Below are 20,332 nucleotides of genomic sequence, written 5' to 3'. Positions count from 1 at the left end.
CTTTTAGTGGCTCTGTCTGTCACCGGTGCTATTTGTTTCAGCAGTTAAAACGGCAGGGACAGGATAAATTAAAAACTAACCAGCATTCTACTATTTTTATGAGTGACATTATTTGGTTTTGGTGACTCATTTCTTTCCACATCACTGGTCACATTGTTATTATCAGACCATTGGCAAAATTAAACAAATGAACAAACAAAGAGATGAACCATCCAATACGATGTTATTGATATGAATAATAGTATCTCTAGAATTTAAATCCAAATTTCCCACATAAAATGTATTTCAATTTGCCACAGATTTCTTTAAGATATTGGTCACAGAAGGACTTTAATTATCTATTTGACAATCTCATTTTTATGGCTTTATTTTTTTTATGGCTTGATTACATCAAAGAGTTTATTTTCAGTCATTGACAAGTAGAATATTTTATAATCCTTGAACCTGCTTCTGGTACTGTAAAAATATTGCTCTCCAGATCAGTAAATGCATATGCTGCTGAAGTGGCAATAATGTACATGTATATTGTGTCTGCCAGCTCCTTTCCCAGCTACCCATTCAGATTATTATTGCCAAGAGCAGGAATGACCTGAACAGGGGTGTGTGAAAGGTCTGTTATATCAGGAAGTGTTTGGACATAAACAGGCAGACTAAATCCTCGGATTCTTAGACCAGCCTATTCACCTATCATGTCTCATGAATCTGATCTGACAATCCAAGATATACTAGACATTACTACTTACTGCATGAGACAACACAAAGGGCTGGATTCTATGAGCTCCTGAGCACCACAGCAAAATCAGAATTCAAGGTACCCTTCCTCCTTGGAAAACAAGACAGAATCCTTAGATGTTCTGGAATTGAGAATGGACATCATGAAAACTCAGTTCCATGAGACTGATGTATGCTATGTTGTTTCAAAGTATGGCAGTGATGAAAAAATTCTAGTAAGTCAGGCCATCGTAAGTGACTGTCCGTTTAACCTTGTCATAATGACTGAAAAGAAAACAAAATCCCCAAGTAATTAGAATGAACAATAAAAAAATTACCTGAAACACATGAATCATTGTTACCAGGATCCAATGAGAGGAAATTGGGGACAACTAATGGTGACTGTATAGCCAAAGTAGTTCTCTCAGACAGGATGTGCCGGGGACAGATCCTGGAAAAATTTGGTGGTGGGGGGGGAGAGGACTTTATTATGAACAGAAACAATAGCCTAAGCCTTGCTACACAGAAAAGGAGGGGAGGGAATTGCCATTTTCAAACAAGCTTTCTTGTAAGAAAACATCCACTGGCCACCTTTATGCAGTAAAACATGGAACTTTTACTGAGATTAAATATTTATCATTTGATTCGGCTCTGGCTTTTTGCACCATTCTGGATATAGTTGCCGAGAACAAGGCTTAAGAAACTCCCCAAGGATTCTCCAGGCTGGGGGAATCTCCAAACAGCTCCTATGTGATCTCTCTCTCTCTCTCTCTCTCAGTCCCTAGCAGTAGATGGCACAGCCTGGGTGCCACCACTGCTGCCTGATCCCTGGCTGTTAGAATAGTCCATTGGGTGTGTGGGCAGCTGTGCATAGGGTAGAGCAGCTGGCTAAATTAAAGCCACCTTTATTCTCGTCTTCTCCAGTCCTGTGCTGGCTGCAGCTGGACTGAATCAGAGAACTGGGAACACAATTTTTGTGATATGGCTGTTGGAAAAGATGAAAAATATACCTACTCTGAAGTCCTTAGGCACATATTTTAAAGAGGTCTTATCTGCTGATTTGCCCTTTCCAAATCGATGAGCGTCTATGACAAACAAATATTGAAATGATGAAGTTGTCAGAGAATTTATGGATTTCGCATGGAGGAGGAATGAGAAATTGGAGGATTTGACAGTGGGGAGATTTATGCAAATGAATTAATGAATAAGAAGCAGGAAAACATACAAAGAAGGATGGGAATAACATTTGGAAATTGATTTGAACATAGGCTACAAACAAAGGACCATAGTGTGCCTGGCCCTAAGTAAGAAGGCTCTTCCTTTCTACCCCAGCCCTTTTGTACAGTTACAGCCCATGAACTCAGAGAGCACAAGAACTGTAACAAGGCTAGTGCCCAGAGTGGTGCTATCTAAAGTAAATGGGACTGGGAAGGGCCATCATCATCATTGTTGCAAATCCCAGAGGGATATAGCTTCCTTGCAGATTGAGCACCACCTAGATCAATCTCTAGCTAGGTTCTTAAGAAGCTTTGGATGGATGTTCTGTCTGTGTTTGTCATTGGTGGTCTTATCGTGCCACAGAAACCTTTTGCATCCACGTGATCACCTACCATGTAGCAAGAACTGGAAAGGGTGGGTAGGGAGAAATCCTGCTCCTTCATCAGCCTGTGGGTGTTGCTCTGTCCTTAGAGGTGTTTGTGCACAAATACTGCACTATGTAATAGAGTATTGTTGTGGCCGTGCGCAACCCCAGTGCATCAGAAAGCATTGTGCCTCAACTGGGCACACTGCCTCGAAGGGTATCCCCTGCCCCACACAATGTATGTGTGACTCCTCATGCAGGACAAATCCATTTAAAGTAGGCAATAAGACACACTCAAAATGAAGAATGTGAGCAGCTTCAAATGTACACTGTGTACCGTAGAAATTATGCACCTGCCACAGGAAGTTGTGCTGGGAACTGTAGGATAAGCACCCAGAGGGCAATGCTACGGCAAATGTATAGCAGAGCATTAATGGGCAACAGTCCTTTACCCAGTCAGCATGTCAAGAGTGGATACCCTGCACTTTTGTGATTAAACTGATACCACTGGCATAATTAGCAACAGTTCAATTTTCTGTGATAGATGCAGCCTAAGGGGACAGAGTAGCATAGTTTTGGAAATAGCTCCAGTTAACACAAGAAGTTGCAATTACGATTGGAAGCACAGGGGATAAGGTTGTCTTTTAGATGCACTTTTCTCTTAGACTGGTTACCCAGAACTCTGGTTTTAATGTTGACTCTGCTCTAAATCATTGAATTTCAAAATGTTTAGTATCTAAATAACAGAGTATATTTTTAAATTGACTACAGAATGTGTTACCTAACCAGGGCTGCCCAGAGGATTCAGGGGGCAAAGCAATTTCGGAGGCCCCTTCCATAAAAAAAAAGTTGCAACACTATAGAATACTATATCCTCGGGGGACCCCTGCGGGGCCTGAGGCCTGGGGCAAATTGCCCCACTTGCCCCCCCCTCTGGCTGGCCCTGTACCTAACACGATGGATGCAGCACTTATCAGTGTGAATTGTGTCCATCATAAGAGAACAGCCAGTTTCCAATGAGATCTTATGACAAGTTGAAATAACAGGCTCTCCATCCTGAGAACTCTCATTATTTTGCTGACTCATAGATTCATAGATTCATAGATTCTAGGACTGGAAGGGACCTCGAGAGGTCATTGAGTCCAGTCCCCTGCCCGCATGGCAGGACCAAATACTGTCTAGACTGTCCCTGATAGACATTTATCTAACCTACTCTTAAATATCTGCAGAGATGGAGATTCCACAACCTCCCTAGGCAATTTATTCCAGTGTTTAACCACCCTGACAGTTAGGAACTTTTTCCTAATGTCCAACCTAGACCTCCCTTGCTGCAGTTTAAGCCCATTGCTTCTTGTTCTATCCTTAGAGGTTAAGGTGAACAAGTTTTCTCCCTCCTTCTTATGACATCCTTTTAGATACCTGAAAACTGCTATCATGTCCCCTCTCAGTCTTCTCTTTCCCAAACTAAACAAACCCAATTCTTTCAGCCTTCCTTCATAGGTCATTTTCTCAAGACCTTTAATCATTCTTGTTGCTCTTCTCTGGACCCTTTCCAATTTTTCCACATCTTTCTTGAAATGCGGTGCCCAGAACTGGACACAATACTCCAGCTGAGGCCTAACCAGAGCAGAGTAGAGCGGAAGAATGACTTCTCGTGTCTTGCTCACAACACACCTGTTAATACATCCCAGAATCATGTTTGCTTTTTTTGCAACAGCATCACACTGTTGACTCATATTTAGCTTGTGTTCCACTATAACCCCTAGATCCCTTTCTGCCGTACTCCTTCCTAGACAGTCTCTTCCCATTCTGTATGTGTGAAAGTGATTTTTTCTTCCTAAGTGGAGCACTTTGCATTTGTCTCTGTTAAACTTCATCCTGTTTAACTCAGACCATTTCTCCAATTTGTCCAGATCATTTTGAATTATGACCCTGTCCTCCAAAGCAGTTGCAATCCCTCCCAGTTTGGTATCATCCGCAAACTTAATAAGCGTTCTTTCTATGCCAATATCTAAGTCGTTAATGAAGATATTGAACAGAGCCGGTCCCAAAACAGACCCCTGCGGAACCCCACTCGTTATGCCTTTCCAGCAGGATTGGGAACCATTAATAACAACTCGCTGAGTACGGTTATCCAGCCAGTTATGCACCCACCTTATAGTAGCCCCATCTAAATTGTATTTGCCTAGTTTATCGATAAGAATATCATGCGAGACCGTATCAAATGCCTTACTAAAGTCTAGGTATACCACATCCACAGCTTCTCCCTTATCCACAAGACTCGTTATCCTATCGAAGAAAGCTATCAGATTGGTTTGACATGATTTGTTCTTTACAAATCCATGCTGGCTGTTCCCTATCACCTTACCACCTTCCAAGTGTTTGCAGATGATTTCCTTAATTACTTGCTCCATTATCTTCCCTGGCACAGAAGTTAAACTAACTGGTCTGTAGTTTCCTGGGTTGTTTTTATTTCCCTTTTTATAGATGGGCACTATATTTGCCCTTTTCCAGTCTTCTGGAATCTCTCCCATCTCCCATGATTTTCCAAAGATAATAGCTAGAGGCTCAGATACCTCCTCTATGAGCTCCTTGGGTATTCTAGGATGCATTTCATCAGGCCCTGGTGACTTGCAGGCATCTAACTTTTCTAAGTGATTTTTAACTTGTTCTTTTTTTATTTTATCTGCTAAACCTACCCCCTTCCCATTAGCATTCACTATGTTAGGCATTCCTTCAGACTTCTCGGTGAAGACCGAAACAAAGAAGTCATTAAGCATCTCTGCCATTTCCAAGTTTCCTGTTACTGTTTCTCCCTCTTCACTAAGCAGTGGGCCTACCCTGTCTTTGGTCTTCCTCTTGCTTCTAATGTATTGATAAAAAGTCTTCTTGTTTCCCTTTATTCCTGTAGCTAGTTTGAGCTCATTTTGTGCCTTTGCCTTTCTAATCTTGTCCCTGCATTCCTGTGTTGTTTGCCTATATTCATCCTTTATAATCTGTCCTAGTTTCCATTTTTTATATGACTCCTTTTTATTTTTTAGATCATGCAAGATCTCGTGGTTAAGCCAAGGTGGTCTTTTGCCACATTTTCTATCTTTCCTACCCAGCGGAATAGCTTGCTTTTGGGCCCTTAATAGTGTCCCTTTGAAAAACTGCCAACTCTCCTCAGTTGTTTTTCCCCTCAGTCTTGATTCCCATGGGACCTTACCTATCAGCTCTCTGAGCTTACCAAAATCCGCCTTCCTGAAATCCATTGTCTCTATTTTGCTGTTCTCCCTTCTACCCTTCCTTAGAATTGCAAACTCTATGATTTCATGATCACTTTCACCCACGCTGCCTTCTACTTTCAAATTCTCAACGAGTTCCTCCCTATTTGTTAAAATCAAGTCTAGAACAGCTTCCCCCCTAGTAGCTTTTTCAACCTTCTGAAATAAAAAGTTGTCTGCAATGCCGTCCAAGAATTTGTTGGATAGTCTGTGCCCCGCTGTGTTATTTTCCCAACATAAATCCGGATAGTTGAAGTCCCCCATCACCACCAAATCTTGGGCTTTGGATGATTTTGTTAGTTGTTTAAAAAAAGCCTCATCCACCTCTTCCACCTGGTTAGGTGGCCTGTAGTAGACTCCTATGATGCCATTATAGCTTGTTACTCCTGTAGTGGTATAGAATTATACACAATTCATTAGAACTGATAGTGATGAGATTAAACATAGTCATACTAAATTGCCCATCTTTTTGTTCTCCCCCCCCCTTCTTCTAATTCATAGAAGACAGTTGTGAAAGAAAACAAAAATCAGTAGATAAGAGGAAATTGATTATGAGTAGAATCAATTGAGGGACATCAATCCACATAGTTTGTGCGTGGTTTACAATGATATCCAAGTTAATAATTGCTTGAAACATTATTTTTAGGTGCTAAATCTGCAAAGAATACTTGTTACGCAAGCAATTATGTGCTATTAAGCATACACTTGTACATGGAAATAAAGTTATTTTCATGTGTTCAATAAGTGAGGACCCTCTTTTCTACACACTGCAATCCCTGTGCTGAGTCCAGTCCTTTCTACCAAATTGCAGATGTGTCCCCTGTGGGTTGGAATAACTATTCTATGTGAAGAGAGGACAGGTTTCCTCCAGAGGATTCAGGGGGACCTTTGGCCACTGCCAGGTCATTTACTTTTTGGGTTAGTCTAGTGAGGGAATCCTTTCCCCCATGACACGGTGTTGCAGAAGGGAAGGGGAAGAGAAACGGAGTGCAATCTTTGGGCTGGACTGACCCTTCCATGTTTCCCTGGTTTCATTTTCATGTATAGAGTAACAGCCTTTAATAATAATAATCTTGTATAAACAATAAGTATTCTTCATATTGTTTAACTGTTTCAGAACAGCATGTGTGAGAGAACAGAATGGATATGAATGATGGCAGATGTGAATGGATGGCATAGGAAGCTATAGTGTCTTCCTTGATCCAATACTGACCAATGTTGTCTACATTCCTCTCAGGGAGGACAAGTAGCAAACAATGCTTAAACATGTGATAGTCTGGCCAGTATTCAAGAGACAATCATTTGGTAAAAATTACTTGATGACCATCCCATCTTCCATCTCTCCCTTCTTGGGTAAGATGATTGAAAAGGTGGTTGGGAGCCAACTCCACCAAAATCTAACATTTCCTCAGTCAGGTTTCCTGTCTGATATGGTATGGAGACAGCACTAGTTCTGTAGCTGGACAGTTTCTTTAGGGCCAGAGACAACACTACAATGTCCATGCTAACATTAGAACTTTCACTGAGTGCTTTATTACATAACCTTTAATTTTGTATATGATGATGAGTATACTTGAAATTGTAAGCTCCCTGGAGTAAGGACTGCATTTATTTGTGTCTTGTAGTCGTGAGCACATCATTGGTGCTTAACAAATAAATAATGATAATGATAAGAGGAGTACAAATAAGCTCATGATAATAAACACAGCCCAGTACCCAAGTTACATGATATTTGGCCACATCAAAATATGTTTTATTTTTAATAAATGTTGTCTGGGATGAGCTTTCATGGGAATATGTGAGATTATCCTTGGGAAGCATGGTCTTTACCCAGAAATATAACTGTACTTTGGATAATACTATTTATAGTGATGGACACGATTGGTGAGAGGGGACAGGTAAGGCTATGATCCCAGGTTAACAACAAAAGGGATGAATAAGGCAAAATGAAAATAGAAAAAGTATAGGGGCAAGGAAGAAAGAGTGAGTATAAATGTGGTCATAGAGTTTAAAGCGAGAAGGGATCACCAGATTATCTGTTCTGACCTCCTGTATATCACAGGCCACCAACACCACCCAGCACCCACATGCAGTTGGTGGCAAGTTTTCATGGGCAACAGAGCAGAAGGACAAAGTTATTTTACAACCATAGTCTCTTTTACTGTGTGTTTAAATATATGTCAATGGTGTTCAGGCCTCTGGGTAGGCATTCTAAATAAATAAATAGCCAAAATACAGACGGCAGACAAATTAAATTACAAAACAGCTCCCAGCACCTTAGTAGTATTCACAGATATTCCAAAACCTTTCACTTAAACCATGATTTTTACTTCAGAAGGACAGGATTTGGAAGTAAATTGGTAATTACTTAGATATAAGAGAACTTGTCACGCAGGCCAGTGAGCTCTCATTCATAGGTATTAGTTTAAAATTTAAATGATAATTACAGTACTTGAGTTAAATCCTCTGGATATCATTGGGTTAATTGCCCCCTCAATATAAATTACTTTTTATTTAGACAAACTCTGTTGGCTCTAATTTGTATTTTGTACACTATTTTTTTTAATTCATTTCACCCAGTGTTTAAATATTCATGTATTTTTTCTTCAAGCTGTTTGGAAGGTGCTCTCCCCCTTCCTGGTACTATTTCCTTAAACTGGAGAATAAGCATGCAGTGCAGCATAGATTTTCACCATGGAAGCTACTTGCTTATCTGTGAAGTCTTTGTCAGTTATTGAATTAACTTTTAATTGCTTTCCTATTCATCAAATTTCAGGTACTGTTTAAATAACGTATTACAAATGGGGGCTTTTCATTAGAGAAGAGGCAAACTGAGGAAAAAGATTTCATTGCACCTAATGAATCAAATACTTCCCACTCCACCAAGGATAGAGATGACGCTACACACAGAAGAACCACTAGCAGAGCAGTAGAGTGGCAGTGCAGCTGCTAGGCACCAAACTATCAGATTGAACATAGAATCACAGAAATGTAGAGCTGGCAGGGGCCTTGAGGGGTCATCTAGCCCAGGCCCCCATCCTCAGGCAGGACCAACTAAACCTAGACCATCCCTGACAGGTGTTTGTCCAACCTGTTCTTTAAAACCTCCATATATGGGGATTCTACAACCTTGCTTGGATGTCTATGCCAAAGCTTATCTACCCTTATAGTTTTTCCTAATATCTAACCTAAATCTGCTGCAGAATAAGTCCATTACTTCTTGGTCTACCTTCAGTGGACATGGAGAACAATTGATCACCATCCTCTTTATAAACAGCCCTTATCATATTTGTATTTCTTCACACAACGCATAGTCAACCTGTGGAACTCCTTGCCAGAGGATGTTGTGAAGGCCAAGACCATAACAGGGTTGTAAAAAGAACTAGATAAATTCATGGAGGATAGGTCCATCAATGGCTATTAGCCAGGATGGCCAGGAATAGTGTCCCTAGCCTCTGTTTGCCAGAAGCTGGGAATGAGCAACAGGGCTCATGATGATTACCTGTTCTGTTCAGTCCCTCTGGGGCACCTGGCACTGGCCATTGTCGGAAGACAGGATACTGAGATAGATGGAGCTTTGGTCTGACCCAGTAGGGCCATTCTTACGTTATGTTCTCAATATTATCAGGTCCCCTCTCTGAAGGCTAACCATGCTCACTTTTTTTAACCTTTCCATGTCAAGCAGAAAGGACTTTTTTGTGTGTGTCTTGACTCCTGTTCTCTGTAATACAACTGTTCAAATTGAGTGACTGTTCCACCATCGATGCTCCATCTTTCTTCTTTGCCACTTCTATTGTGTGTTTTCCATATGCCATGTTGACCTGTACTGGCTTTAGTATAGTGCTGATCACCATTGTATGTGTTTAGCTCACAAAACTCCTGAAGTACAAATGTATGTTTATCCCAATTTTATAGATGGGCCTCTGAGCCTTAGAGGGCTATTTTCTACAAGAGGTTCTGGTCCTAATCCAGCAAAACTCTTAAGCATGTGCTTAAAGTTAAGCACATACTTAAGTGCTTTGCTGGATTAAGATTGAATCCAAAGAGATAAATTGACTAACACACAGGAAATCTGTGGCGGAGTTTGGAAAAGGAGTCGGGACTCTTGTGTCTCCACCCAGTGCCTTAATCACAAGACCATCCTTTCTCTTTCTTTGGGACAGCAGATGGTTAAAACTTTACACTAGACCATCAGCAGAGTGCCATAATGCCTGAGCAGTAAATTCTCTCAGAGTATTCTGGAACCCCACCAGTTTTCTGGGAAGACCACATAAAAGAGTTGCCCTGCCCAACAGGAGAGAAGAAAGCCTATAAGTGCAGTCCAAAGAAGATGATGATCTGAGTATAACACTATGTCCTATTCCCAGGCTTTATTGAAAAATTAGATCCAGACTGGGCATGCTGGCATGAGTTGAGGCAGAAACTATATGGTTAAAATGGCCTTGATTCTCCACTGCTTTGCACTTTCTATAGTCATTTACACCAGTGTAAGGTGAGTGTGAAATGGGTGTGTAACTACCAAATCAGAACAGTAGCATTTTACACCCACTTTGAACAGGTGTAAGTGACAACACAAAGTGCAAGGTAGTGGCGTATCAGATACATTGGGCCAGATTCTCTTCTCATACCAGTTTTAAACCTGTTTAACTTCATTCACTTCAATGGAGTTACTTAGAATTTATACATAAGTGAGAGGTTCAGTCATTCCCATGAGAAGGTTTCTACTCTTATATTTGTAAATATAAGTTTGGATATTTTTTTTTTAAAAATTAGTTCTAAAAACACAGACCCCCGACCCCTTTATTTTTAACCCTCTTGGAGATGTGATCTGGAATGTTTTCAATTATCCCTGAAATAGTTTTTCCCTCAAGTAAGACATTTTTGCTCCACTGAAATACATTCTCCGTCATCTTCAATTGTAAAGTTACTAAGAGAAAGGAAAACTGTGTGAATTACTGGATTTAGAGAACTGGCTCACATCCAGAGGCTTGAATAGGTAATTTTGGAACACTAAATGTTGTTCACCTTTTCAAATTTTCTGTTGGTTTTCCCTACAGATTTGATTTCTATGGCATATGTAAAGATAATATTGAATTGGCTATTATTACCTCAACAGACATGCTCCCTTTGAGTTTTGCAGCCATTGTATCCCGAGAGCAGTCTTAGCTTCAGGAGCAGAATTGAGCCCTTCCTATGTCTTCTAACTATGAGTTGATTGAACAGTAATGCCCCAACCCAATTAAGCACATTCTTCCCTGCTTAAATATGGCCATAAGTTCTGGGTCACTTCTGTGAGGTCCTCCAAACCATCAAAAAAATCCACTGTCCCTATCCACCAAAATTTAGGATCCCATACAATGACCATCAAATGAAACTCCAGTGATTCATTCTCATTTCAATGAGATGAAAAAGGACTGTTAGCACCTCCCCCCTTCCCAAATGTTATCTGTCAAGGAAACAAAACACATTCCATAGACAAAATGACACTTCCAATTTTTTTCATCTAGACAACCAAAATTGTTACTCTTTTGCTCTCTGCCAATCTTTCTGGCTCCTATTCTGACTTTGGGTTAACCACCATCTGAATGATCTTTTTTTTTTAAACATTAAAATAATCTTTCAAAGGTTACACTTCACATGTAAAAACTAATGATCTTACAGCCATTTGAACCTCTTCAGCCAAATTTTCAGAACTGTTTTCTATTTATGAGTGTGAAACTTTGCCTATGGAATCTTTTGTGTTTCTCATGTTTTCCACACTTTCACTTTTGCAACAAATATCATAATGTACATGTTTAAACTCCATATTAAACACATGGATTTTTCACATATTCACTCAGATTCCCAGCTGCACTCAATATCTAGTGTTGCTTCTGAAGGGGGATTAAGGTGGGACTGCAAAAGAACTGTTTCTTGCTTCTTAATATTGGGTCTTGTTTTCCATTGGCCCAGTCCCTGGCCTCATTTAGAGTTGCTAACCAGCTATTGCAAATTATGTAGATTGGGCATTCCCTGTAGGAATCAGCAAAACAATTGGGAATTGCCAGAGCAAAGCAGACCACTGCCCATGCTTACTTCTCCCCACCCCTCCAGCTATATCCCCAATTTTTCCCTATGCTTCTCAGTGCAAAGGAGGTGGAGGAGAAGGTGTCTATGCTGGTTTTATGCCAGCTGAGGACTCGCCATGACAGGAAAATCTTCAACTGAGCAAATACAAGAGCCTTATGGCTCCTTTGTGCTGGTGGATCAGTTCACAGAGGCTATATTTGGGGGGGGGGGAGGAAAACTGGCCAATTTAATGTTATAATTTACACATGCATGATAGCAATGCATATGCAATTTTTGATGGGTTGGTTTGTTTTACAAAGAGATCTAGCATTAATTATCAAATGGTCATCATCATAGAAAACCAGTACATATGCCGATAAGATAGTGCAAATGAATTATCTGCTGAACTATGAAAACTGAAAAAAGTGGACATTATCCTTTCTTTCATAAAACCTGACCCTATTTTTCATAAGTTCCAAGAAAAGTGATAATAGCAAGAGCTGTTTCATACATATATGCTTCATACATACTTTTAAGAACCTTGAATGTTTGTAGCTTTTTTGAGATGTGAAGTTGGTGTAGTTATTAGTCCCCTCCTTTGACTAGTAAGGGAATCTTTTCTAATAGAAGCTCTCCGAGGCATAGGAGCTCAAGCTTGCTCCCCTGAGCTCAGCGGCAGTTTTGCACATACCACAGGAACCAGGGGTCATCCAATGAAATAAACAGGCAGCAGGTTTAAAACAAATAAAACCAAGTACTTCTTCACACAATGCAGTCAGCTCATGGAACTCTTTGCCAGGGGATGTTGTGAAGGCCAAAATTATAACTGATTCAAAAAAGATTTAGATACGTTCATAAAGGATAGGTCCATCAGTGAATATTAGCCAAGATGGTCAGGGATGCAACCCCATGTTCTGGGTGTCTCTAAGCCTCTGACTGCCCAATGCAAGGACTGGCCAACAGGGGATGGATCACTTGATAATTGCCCTGTTCTGTTCACTGCCTTTAAAGCACGTGGAATCGGCCACTGTCGGAAGACAGAATGCTGTGCTAGATGGACCATTGGTCTGACGCAGTATAGGCATTCTTATGGTTGCTTATGATTACCATTGGCTTCAGTGGACACAAAATTCCACCCATAATATTTTACTGTGTGGGAGGATGAAGTTCAGTCGAAAATGTAGATTTTTGCCTATTAATTCTGAGATAGTAAGGTATTATCATTGTTATTTATTATCTGTATTACCACAGTGTCTAGGAGCCCTAGTCATGGACCAGGGCTATATTGTGCTAGGTGCTGTACAAACACAGAACAAAAAGAATTTACAGTCTAAGTACAAGACAAGAGCTAATAGATGGATACTAACAGACAGAGGACTACAAGAAAACAAAGACACTTTATTGGCAAGCACAATAGGCAGTGGTATGAGCACACCAGCAGACTAACCGTTATGAAGTGTTTTGTAAGCATCATGGCAAACCAGTTTTGAGGAGGGTTTTGAAGGAGGATGCTGAGTTCGTTTTGTAAATGTTTACAGGGAGCTCTTCCCTATCTGGAGGGACAGCATGGGAGAAAATTTAATAAGTAGGCTATTGAGGCTGGCATCATAGGCCCAATTGGAGTGAGGGTCAACATCTCAATAAGCAAATGAGAGATGATAGGATGGGGCTAGTTAATGAAGGGCCTAGAAAATGAAGATAAGCAACTTATCTGTGTGTTAGAGAAGGGGGGCAGTGGAGAGATGCAAAAAGAGGGATGACGTGATCAAAGCAACAGCTAGGAAAATGATCATTGCAGCAGCATTCTGAATGGATGTGAGCAGGGCTAGGTTTCCTTTGTCAAGGCCAGAAACAAAGATGGTGCAGTAATCAAAATGTGAGATGAGAGTGTAGATGAGACTGTGTGAATGGATAGAAAGGCCATATCTTAGAGATGCCATGCAGAAAAAATCAGCAAGATTTAAACAGACTGGCTGTGACGTTCTAGAGAGAGACCTGAGTCTAAGATGATGCCCAGGTTTAGGGCCTGAGTGACAGGCAAGAATGATGATGTTGTCCACAGTGATCAAGAAAGGAGGTAGCAAGGAGTACTTGGGGGAGAGAGGAGAAGAGATTAGGAACTCTATTTTAGCTATGTTGAGCTTCAGCTGACAACTAAACATCCATAAGGAGATGTCAAAAAGACAAGTTGAGACAATTTAGCTTGGACACAAGGAGACCAGTCTGGTTTAGGTGCAGAAGTTCAAGCACTGATGGACTGGAAGTCACAGAAAGTCTGAGTGATAGAAGGTGGAGGTGGACTGATGCGTGGTGCTGAAAGACACAAAGTGACAGTCAGAGAGGGGGAACTCAACAACAGAGATATCAGAGAAAGAGAGAGATAGAGCAGTGCTAGACACTAGATGTGTCATAGGCATTAAGCCATCTGTACCACTTTAAATATTTTCTGCTAAATTGATTCATGAACTAATATATTATTTCCATGTTAATAATGGTGTCATTTTCAAAACTGAATAACAAAGAGGGCAGCTGAACCTTCTCTAAAGAATTACATACTCTAGGGCTGGTACTTTAGAAAATGACATTGTTCTAAGGGGACACTCTTCAAAGAATTATATCAGACATTGAACAGATGCTGAAAGATCCCTATTTTATTACTGTTGCAACACAGTGGTGATATTAAAAGTCTTCATCTCCACCCTCGCATCTGATGTTAGAACAGACTCTCATATTTCACAGCTCTGTCAGTATAGTTGTGAGACTCATATTGCTGTTTCCAAAAAAGGTTGGCTACTTCTTCTTCTTGTTGTTGTTGTTGTTTTTTTATACTGATCAATTAAACTGCTTCCATGGGGCCAAGTCCCAAGGTGGTTCTTCAGGGTTTTTTTCTGTTCCAAGTAAAAACTGATGAAAGACCTCAAGATTGGCCTTTTATGGTTTTCCTGGAACTCTATGGAGTTTCCAGTGTGAGAAATAGAATGCATAGATTCTAAGGCCAGAAGGGACCATTGTGATCACCTAGTCTGACCTCCTGTATAACACAGGCCACAGAACTTCCACAAAATGATTCCTAGAATGTAGCTTTTAGAAAAAAACATTCAATCTTGATTTAAAAATTGTGAATGGTGGAGAATCAACTATGACTCTTGGTAAATTGTTCCAATGGTTAATTACTCTCACTATTAAAAATGTACGTCTTATTTCCAGTCTGAATTTGTCTAACTTCAATATCCAGCCATTGGATCATGTTATGCCTTTTTCTATTAGACTGAAGATCCCATTATTAAATATTTGTTCCTCATGTAGTTAGTTCTAGCCTGTAATCAAGTTACCCCTTAACTTTCTCTTTGTTCAGCTAAATAGATTGAACTCCTTGAGTTTATCACAATAAGGCATGAGTACCTTACTGCTCTATCTTATTTTCTTCTTTCCCCTCAGTGCACATATTTCTTTCTCTGCTATTAAAACCCTTTGTGTCTCCACAGCCATTCCCTTTCTTGTTATTATGGTGGTACTGAGTGCAGATGAGGCAATATTTGATAAAGCTCAGGTCAGTCACATTCAGATAATAAGATTCAATAATGTTATATATCCCTGGCCCAGTGAACAAGAGTTAGGAATTCATGCTTCAGTAGAAATCTGTTCCATGAGAGACTAGACTTCTTAAAAAGAGGAAATCAAAGGAAAACATATTGAGTCAACCAACAACTGGCATAAGTGTGGTGCAACTCTTTACTAACATGACTTTAACACAATGTCCTGCTAGGTTCAAAGAATGGTATGTGCTTATAAAGTGTTTCTAAAGGAGCATCAAAGAAGGCATTTTGCGTGGCAAAAGGAGGTTCTCAAAGAAGTGTCAGGATGCTCTTTTGAGAGAGAAAGTGATAGTTGCTTTCTAGAGAGTAAAATGCTCTTTATTTTTTGTTTTGCCTATTCGTAACAATTCCATCTCAGTAAGACATTAGCCTGAAAAGAGCTTCATGAAATACATGGCTATGTTTACAGTCATGTATTTTCACTGCTTTTCTGTTGTATGTTGTAAACCTTGTTCGACAGCACCAGCTATATAAATAAAACACCATGTGTCTGATATACAGTGACATATATGTTCTAAATTGGAGATGAGCCCCCGCATAAACCAGATCCAACTTTCCTCTAGTTTGCTCCACTGTGGGGCGAATTAAAATGCCAGATTCAGACTCTCCTGAATTTTGAGCTTTGAAATCCAGATCTGTGATAAACTCTTTCAAATTTCAGACCACTTGGAACTGATGGGCCAGAGTCTCAGCTGGTGTAAACTAGCATAGTATCATTGGCTTTAATGTCTACCGTGGTCAATCTGTTACCTCCCACCAGCATTAAATCCTTACCTCTATTCAATCCACTGGTGAATTTTCCCACTGACTTGAACAGGAGCAGGATCTAGCCCTAAGGGTCTAATCAATGTGAGGTTTTGGAGCAGGTCATAAGTTCTGTTATATTTTTTTAAAAAGCCTGAAACAGTATCAGAGAGAGAGAGAGAGAGAGAAAACAGAGACAGAGAAAGCATAGGTATCTGAACTTGATGACTTAGAGCAGTTTTGGGGACTGTAGATCTTTCTTGCTGATGGCTTTTCCCATCTGTACTTCTGCAGACTAGTAATTTATATTCCAAAATATTTTATTTATCTGCACGGGGCTCCATAAAGACTAGTTTTGATCTTGCTGAGTTTTGTTTTACGATTATTGTTCTTGCTGTTTTACATATAGATAAACACAGAAACGACTGTTTTGAATTATTTGCAGCAATTATGTTAAATCCCAGTTTTCCATGCATAATGTTATCTGTACTCCTGAGGACCATGATAAATACTTTTAATATTCTTTAATGGGTTACTGTTACAAGAAATTTTGCACTGCCACAATAGAGACAGCATTACATTAAATTAAATTACAGTGCACACAATTAAATAGAATAATGAAAAAAATCAGACTTGAAACAACAGCTCTTTGGAGCCCTCTGAAATCCGATTCCTTGATAAACATAATAGGAGAAGCTGGGGAGTGGAATTTAGATAGCTAAGGTAGATATTATTGTGTTTGTAATATCTCCATCGGGGATTAATGTTCTCTTATTCAGGGACATTGATTAGCCTCTAGATTATTTTTCTGATTGATTACTGTTGTACTGTAGTGTCCCTTCTTCATATATCTAACCAGAATCAATATAACTTATAGCTATAACTTCATCTTGGCACAGTTATGGTGCAATCTGCAGTAATTTGTGGTTTCTCAATAATAGTTTTAAAGAAAATGTGCACAGTCTGTTACTACTGCTTGTAGCCATACATTACTAGAAAAAAAAAAAACTTCCTTGCATCTTCCCTGAAGAAGAGAAATATTAATTTTACATACATTGTGACATGAGAATCTTTTCAAGGAAATTGGAGCTTTAATTTTGTTTTCTAGAAAGTAGTTAGAAAAGTGCAGCTTTGGACAGTCATTCTTTTGAATGACTATAGCAAAAAAAAAGAAAAGAAAAGAAAAAAAGCAATATATTTTTTCACTGATCAGATAATATTTGAAAATACGTTTTTTTTCTTTTGAATTATTTTTACTGGAGATAGGCTTGAATTGAATCCCTAGATCTGGTATGAATTCGGAAATAGGAGTCAGTCGAAACCCAAGTTCTAGTCCTGATCCAGCTGGTGACTTCCCTTATGGCTTTGGGAAAGTGACTTCATTTCCCTGGGCCTTAGATTCCCCATTGTTAAAATGGTTATAAGAATACTGACCTGCTACCTTGGAGGGTGTTGTGAGCATTAATTAGTTAATACCTACAAAGTGCTTTACAAAAGCTACATATTAGAACTACTCTTAAGTCACCATTTTTGTGAAGCTCAGACCAAGTGGATTGTTGTGACTGGCCCTGTTCTTCATAAATTGCTGATCAAAGCTCTGGACCTCAACACCCCTGACCTTTAACAAAATGTACATCTAGTGCCAAGTGTTGAGACTTGGGCCCATGTTTATTTTTTATTCTACATTTATCAGGTTTTTTTCCAAATCTTCTTTTTTTATTGGCATGATATTTTATCCACACATAAGGCTAGTTTCTCAGCTGGTGTAAATCCACTGCTTTTATTTACAGTTTGGAAAAGATGCATGTGAGCAAGAAGGTCAAAGCTGCATGCCAAAGACATCCTACCATGGGGCAGTGCATTGTCTATTAAATACCTCTGTTTTAGAGCATTCTGTCTTCCTAGTGCAGGGGCTCTCAGGACAAATTATTCGGTGACCTCAGTGTGCGGCCACCAACTCTTGCTGTTTGCGCCAGTACACTTTTCCCTAAAATACTTAATAAACTATAGGAAAAGAAAATAAATATTCACATATACACATTCAAATTATTTAATTTATTTATTGCTAGCTAGTAAGTCTGTTGTGAAAAGTGATGTTAACAGACATACAGGTATCACTTTTTACAGTTGACTTACTCAGTCCTGGCAAGCCTGGGGACAAATTTATCCATGGATGGTGGGGGGAAGGTCCAGGGGAGGCAGCTGGGGCCAGGGGAAGCAGCAGGAGGCTGGAGCCTGAAGCCCTGAAGCTGGGGGACGGAGCCCGAAGCCATATGGCTGAAGCCTGGGGCCTGCCGCCGCGTAGCCAGAGCCAAGATCTGGAACCCAAAGCCCTGCGGCCAGAGCCTGCCGCCCTGCCACTCAAAAGCCTGAGCCCCGCTGCCCCCGGGAAGGTGGGAACTCACTGGTTGCCTGCTCCTCCAGTGTTGTGCCCTAGGTGACCCCTCCTGGCGGCCCCAGCAACCAACACCAAGGTGGTGCATCCAGAAGCACCAGGGACGGGGCGCTGCCCCCCTCCTCCCCCCTCCCCCAGGCACAAGCCAGAAGGCTATGGCTGGAAGAAAAGCCCCTGATGGCCACATGCGGCCACAGTGGCCGCATTTGAGAAATACTATCCTAGAGTGACTGTACAGCTGATGTCCATGTAATCCCAGTTCCTGGGGGCATAGTTGGTATTGCCTTTAAAGTTGTTTTTTTTCCTGATCTGGTGCCACTCCCCTCCTCTTCCCACTATCCCTCCCCCACCCGCCAAAAAAACCCTACTAGAAACAATCCTATTTAAATAGTTGAGATTGTTTGGGTTTAAGGCTCTTAATTTTCCCCCAACACCTAGACCCTGCTCTCACAAAGCAACTACATGAAACTTAAGCATGTCCTTAACTTTAAACACGTGCCTCACTGAATTTTGGCCTTAATGGGAAGTTATTATGCTTGTTATGATGTGCAACTGCCACCAGAGTGCCCCTCATGTTGGGATGTGGGGTTCTATCACTCTACTGCCCCCTTGTTCATCCTGATTCCACAATGGTTTGCTGCTTCTGTGGCCTCCAGACAGATCACGTCTCAGTCCATTCCTTTCCCTTTCCAGGGTTAAAAAGTCCAAAATAAAAGAACACAAAGTATAGTGGCCACCAAGCTGGTCCTTGGCCGCTGTCTGGAACACATAGCTCTTGGCCTCTTTCACTCTAGACACCTGTACTTTCCCTCTTGATCTGGGAAGAGGTAGGGAAACCTAGGCCTACTCTCTCCTCTGGGTTCCAGCCCTGGGGCCCTCTTTTAAGCAGCTGAGGATTTTTCTTCAATCCAGAGGTGGTAGAAGCTTACCTTTATAGATTCCCAAGGCCAGAAGAGACCATTGTGATCATCTAGTCTGACGTCCTGCATAAGACAGGCCTAGAACTTCCCCAAAATAACTCCTAGAGCATATCATTTAGAAAACATCCAATGTTGATTTTAAAATTACCAGTGATGGAGAATACATCACAACCCTTGGTAAGTTATTCTACTGGTCAATTATTTTCACCGTTAAAAATGTATGCCTTTTTTGTAGTCCAAATTTGTCTAGCTTCAACTTCCAGCCATTGGATCTTGTTCTACCTTTCTCTACTGGATTGAAGAGCCCCTTATCAAATACTTGTTCCCCAGGTAGGTACTACAAACTATAATCAAATCATGCCTCCCCCTTCTTTTTGTTAAGCGAAATAGATTGAGCTCCATGATTCTATCACAATAAGCATGCGAGGCGCATATCCTAGGCTGTAAGAAGCTGTGCCTCCCTAAACAGTCCAGTGTGGCCCTGCCCACACTCCACTCGGAAGGTCCCCTCCTGATTGCCCTTCCCCCTTTGCCCCAGCCCAGGCAGGCTGGCTGCTCCTCTTCAGAGAAGCGTGCTGGGGCTGGGGCCGGGACCAGGGCTAGGTCTAGGGTGGCCACAGCCGGCCTGTGGCCAGGACTTGGGGTGGCTGGGGCCGCCTAGTGGTGGGGGGCCCCATGCACTGGATCTACACCACACAGCGGAGGAAGGGGAGCTGCCAGCACTGGGGCTGCCTGCCCTGTACTTGAGGGGAGGCTTGGGGTGCCACACAACACCCACCCGGCGCTCGGTGGCAGGGCTGGTGGCCGTGGGGCGGGGGGCAGGCTCTGGACTCTGGCTGGAGAAGGAGGGAGGGAGGGGCAGGACCGGTCAGGGGCTAGCCTCCCCGAGCCAGCGGGTCACCCGGCCCCCATGACTAAAAGGCAGGTTTTCTATTCCTTTAATCATTCTTGTGGCTCTTCTCTGAGCCCTCACCAATTTATCCACATCCTCCTTGAATTATGGGCAACAGAACTGGACCCAGTATTCCAGCTGCGGTCGCACCAGTGCCAAATACAGAGGTAAAGTAACT

At 41.2% G+C, this 20,332-nt stretch overlaps 1 protein-coding gene across 1 annotated transcript in view; it reads left to right on the top strand.

Annotated features, from left to right (window-relative positions):
• Positions 1 to 20,332, top strand: part of KHDRBS2 (KH RNA binding domain containing, signal transduction associated 2) — a 580,284-nt gene that overhangs the window by 214,881 nt on the left and 345,071 nt on the right. The gene's annotated exons all lie outside the window — the stretch shown is intronic.

The sequence above is a fragment of the Emys orbicularis genome, chromosome 3, assembly GCF_028017835.1.
Source record: "Emys orbicularis isolate rEmyOrb1 chromosome 3, rEmyOrb1.hap1, whole genome shotgun sequence".
NCBI classification, from domain to species: Eukaryota; Metazoa; Chordata; order Testudines; family Emydidae; genus Emys; species Emys orbicularis.
Note: the sequence above shows the minus strand (reverse complement) of the source record. Positions and strands in the feature narration are given on the sequence as shown.